Source organism: Erigeron canadensis, chromosome 6 (assembly GCF_010389155.1).
Source record: "Erigeron canadensis isolate Cc75 chromosome 6, C_canadensis_v1, whole genome shotgun sequence".
Taxonomy (NCBI): Eukaryota; Viridiplantae; Streptophyta; class Magnoliopsida; order Asterales; family Asteraceae; genus Erigeron; species Erigeron canadensis.
This window is the reverse complement of record NC_057766.1, coordinates 26771930-26777288: the sequence shown is the minus strand read 5'-3', so window position 1 is coordinate 26777288 and position 5359 is coordinate 26771930.

Here is a 5359-nt window from a genome sequence, read left to right as displayed (position 1 = left end):
AAGATATCATCATTTTAATCTTTCCGGCGAGTTTTCCGACGAACTTGTAAACAATTTTTGTTGGTTAGGGATTGTTCTCGGTGTTATTTGGAGTATATCGGTGGTGGTTTCGTCTTCTAATTCGAAGAAACGAGAGAGTAATCGCAATTTTTAGTTTTCCGGCGAGACTCCATTTTTTCCGGCGACGATAAAACAAAAAACGGTTGCCAAGAATTTGTTCGGAATCTGATTTAGAATGTTTCGGTGCTAACTTTTAGTTGTAACTCGCTGAAACGAAGGAAAAATCGATCTTCAAATATGCCGGCGTGCCATATTCATGGGTCCTATTTGGATCTCAGAAGGTTTGTGCACAGTGTTACCCCACCCATGTCAAAGACGGAAGGATCCGGATTGCCAATTCGCTTCAAGCCCAAGAATTTTAGCAGATTCTTTCATATGATTGAATGCAACACACCTACCAATTAGCTACCTACTTGTCTAGTTATTCTTAAGGTTATTTCTTTGAAGTGTTTCAGTTTTGATTTTAGCTTTGATGTTTTCCGCATAATTTAAAAATGTTTGATATAATGATATCTATGTATGAAGTATATATGAATCTGGGTTTATATGGTTGAATGGGGAAGAAGGATGAAAGGATTAAAAGTGAAAAGTATTGGTACATGAGGGACGAAAATTGTGATTAACTTGGTATATTAGGATATTGTTAAAATGAAATGTCACTTTTACCCTCACGTGTTTGGCATGAGGGCAGGTTAACGGCCCAAATTTAACACTGTATGTCAAAAGGACGTTTATTGAAAAAATTGGAAAAGTTTAAGGTCAAAATTGTCATTTTTAAACTTTAGGGACGAAAAGTGATAAACATGCCAAGTTTAGGGACGAAAAGTGTAATTTACTCTTTAAATTATTAAAAACTGACATTTGTCAGTTAAAAATGAACTATAAAAGTTTTGTATGAAAGTGAAAGTCGTTCGCGTAAAATTTTAGTGCTAAAAGTGTAAGAGACTTAAATGTTGTGGTGAAAAAAAAAGTATAAAAATTTAGTGTTAAAAGTATAAGGGATTAAAATGTTGTGGTGAAAATAAAATGAATAGAAAGTTTATTATTCTTTAGAAGTTTTCCCGTACATTTCTTTTTAATATATGTGTTAAAAAGTTTGTTGCTAAAGTGTAAGAGATTAAAATGTTGTAGTTAAAATAAAAGATTATCAAAAAGTAGAAAAATTTAGTGTTAAAAGTGTAAGGAGTTAAGATATTGTGGGGAAAATAAAAAGATTAAAAAGTTTACTAAGAATTATAAAAGTTTTGTTCTAAAAGTGTAAAGAGTGAAACTATTGTGGTGCAAAAAAAAAAAAAAAAAAACGTATATTATTCTATACACGATTTCCTGTACCTTAAAATAAAAGAAAATTAAAAACTATGAAAGTTTAGTGCTAAAAGTGTAAAGAGTTAAAATATTGTGGTAAAAATAAAAAGAATACAAAGTTTACTAAAAAATATTACTCTTATAGTTTAGTGTTAAAAGTGTAAAGATTGAAAGTTTTGTGTTGAAAATAAAAAGAATAAAAAGTTTACTAAAAAGTATTATAGTTTAGTGCTAAAAGTGTAAAATTGAAACTTCTGTGGTGAAAGTAAAAAGAATAAAAAGTATACTATTACTAAAAAATATTATACTATAGTGCTAAAAGTGTAAAGATTGAAAGTTTTGTGGTGAAAATAAATAGAACAAAAAGTTTAGTAAAAAGTATTATAGTTTAGTGCTAAAAATTTAAGGGTTTTGTTAGTGACAGCCCTTAGGGTTGTCAGTAAAAACTAATTGGGTGCATTAAAATTTGTACCTTGCTGTTAGAAAAATCAGAGGGCGGTTTTTAGTATATAATGTACAAGTTTTTAAGCATGTAATATGTTGTTAGTGACAGCCCTAAGGACTGTCATTATCATTTTCCGAAATTTAAATATTGAAACTTATGTGGTGAAAATAAAAAAAATAAAAAATATAGTATTTTTCACACGCTTTTCGATACTTTGTTTTTTTTATATATATATTATAATTGGTGTATCTAGTAACATATTATGAAAACTGTTATAAAGTTTTTAGTGATAAATTTTCAATAATAAATGGAGTACTATTTAATTTATGTGATTAACATAATTTTTATTAACAAAATAACGTTTAAAAAAAAACTATAACTTTCTTATACCAAAATTGATTATGTGGCGATGAATTCGATCCAAGGTGGAGGTGCAGACAAATAATAATATAATGTAATAAAGTATTTTAACTCCTAAGTATTAACATCTACATCAAAAAGCATAATATGGCCGCTCAAAACATATAGATCTAAGTTACGACTTAGTAATGCATTTTACCTATATTAATAATCAACAATCAATAGATTAATTATTTTTTTAAGGGACTTAAAACTATTAGATATTGAGTTCAAATCTAAATGTAAACGAAATGCTCTTAAGATTGAGTCAAAGGCTTTTCATAAAAGGGGTTTCTTTAAATTAGAATTTAATTAAGTATATGAATAAGCATACCAAAAAATGAGCGTAAATTTTTTCATTTACCTACATTTATTTATAAACTCTCAAGATAATTGATAAAATAAATAAAAATAGCTTTTTAATACAATAGTTGGGGTAATTTTACATTTTTACCTAAAAAAATATAGCTTTTGATAATGTAAAAGAATACCTACTCTTCTATTTTTATTTTATTTGTTTAACCATAAATATGAGTTTAACAATATGCCTTTTCATATGTTACCTAGAAAACCACTATTCGTAATTTGCCACATCGTATCTTTTTCGGACTTCTTTTTCTGATTACTTTTTTTTGTTTTATTCGCATTTTTTTCCTTTTGAGCCATCCAAACTTTTTGATGCACACCCTGTACCGCTATTTGCATTTTGTTATATCACGTCCGCTTGAATCTTGAACTAATATATTGATGCTTTTGTCATAACACATCCCGTACGGTATTCTACTATGGGTTATATTTTGGTTTGTTAGTTGCACACGTTTAAATAAAAATATTCATGTCAGAATGATAGTAAACTAAGCGGTTGAAGGTTCGAACGCAGTTACAGTATATTACAATAACGTTACCGTTTCAACAATACAATTGAGACGTTCGCAAAGCGGAATCTAAAATTTACTAGTTACAATCAAAGCTCCACATCGATTCTTTCTATAATATATTAGGGCGGTGCTTATACGCATCTTGGAGGTGCGTCCCTCCACTCCAAGACGTCGGACGTTATTGACACCAAGAGTCTTCGAGGTGCGTCCCGGGAGAGGAGTCCACACCAAGAATTTCATGGACGTTCGATGTGGGACCTACACTAGCCGTTTGTATTTTTTTATTTTTTATTTATCTCCAAAGGTTACTTTTCTTTTTCTATTTAAACACTAACCTTATTCTCATTTTAACACACAAACATTTCATTTCATTTTAACACACAAACATTTCATTTCAAACACCACCAAAATTATGTCAACTTCATCACCATCAATTGATGAATTTAATTTCTTTATCAACACCGTTACGCAAATGAACACGCTATTGAATCCAGAGATCGCATATGACGTTTTTGATCTTTGTAACGAAGAAGAATCAAACGATGACGAGTCAACTTCACAGGTTCTTAGACCCAGGAGGGTTTTATCACGAGATCATGCCGGATCCGCGACACATTTATGGAATGATTACTTTTCTAATACACCAACTTTTTCGACCGATTTTTCCCGAAGAAGATATCAAATGCACTAGTAGATGTTTATCCGTATATGCCAAGCTATACACAGCTTTAGCGCCATCGAACCCTACCCAAACATTTTCAGTTTTTTCAAAAAAAATCAAACCGATTGCACTGGTAGTCGTGGTTTCAACTTTTTCCAAAACTGTAGTTCCGCCATACGTCAATTGGAGTATAGTGCTAATCCCGACCAACTAGATGAGTACTTACATATCAGTTGATTGTTTAAATAACTTTTGTAAGTGTGTTTATTATTTATAGAGTAAATTACACGGATGGTACCTAAATAATACCCCAAATTACTATTCAATACAAACTTTTGAATATTCACTCAGACCATACCTAAACTTGCACTTTTCCACACTGATCATACCAAAAGTTCCACTTTTCCACTATGACCATACCTATCACTAACGACCGTCTATAATTTGGTCGTTAAGTCAAGCCACATGTCGTGCACGTAAGGTATCAAACACGTAATTTAATGTATATTTCAGGTATCATCCATGTAATTTACCGTAAAAATAATTAATAAGAATTTTAGTTTTCTTTATATTCATTTATTAAGTTGGATAGATATGATATTTCATATGGGTAAATTATATATATATTTTTTATATTTTTGTATTATTTTTTGAATAAATTTTCATTAAAAAGATACATATAAGTTGTAAAAGTTTTTTAAAAAAAATAAAAACAAAAAATGACACAAATAAGTTGTAAAAATGAAAAAAACCAAAAATCGGAAACATCCTCATTATTCTCACCTTGTTTCATCAATATAATAAATAATAATAATAATAACAAAAAAAATTTTGATGCATGCTTGTATAATAATAATAATAATAATAATAATAATAGTAATAATAACAATAACAATAATAGCAATAACAATAATAATTTCTAATGAAAGTGATGATTTTATAAATAATAATAATAATAATAATAATAATAAAATGAAAACTATAGGGTTTTTTCGAAAGTATTAAGTTTTATCTCATACATGCGTGTAATTTAGAAGTACACATATGATAGAATGTCGTTCTAAAAAAGACAAAAAAACCTTTCATTGAAAAACAAAAAACAAAATTCATAATAAATATATTTACCGAACTTAATAAATGAAAAAAAGAAAAAATTAACATAAAGAAAACTCTAAAATTCTTAAGAAATTTTTATACAGTAAATTACATGGATGATACCTGAAGTATATATGAAATTACGTGTTTGATATCTCACGTGCATGACACATGACTTAACTTAATAGCTAAATAGACAACCGTTAGTGATAGGTATGGTCTGAGTAGAAAAATGGAACTTTGGGTATGATTAGTGCGGAAGAGTGCAAGTATAAGTATGGTTCGAGTGGATATTCAAAAGTTGGTATCAAAAGATTAACTTGAGGTATATTTTAGAAACCATCCGTATAATTTACTCTTATCTATATCACACCGAGTACTTGTGAAATCCGAGAACTGAAGATGTCCAACGTTTGGTAAGTAAGCATGAACATATACATGGTTTTCCTCGTATGTTTGGTATTATTGATTGTATGCATTGAGGTGGGAGAAACTGTCTGGTGTCTTGGCAAGGGT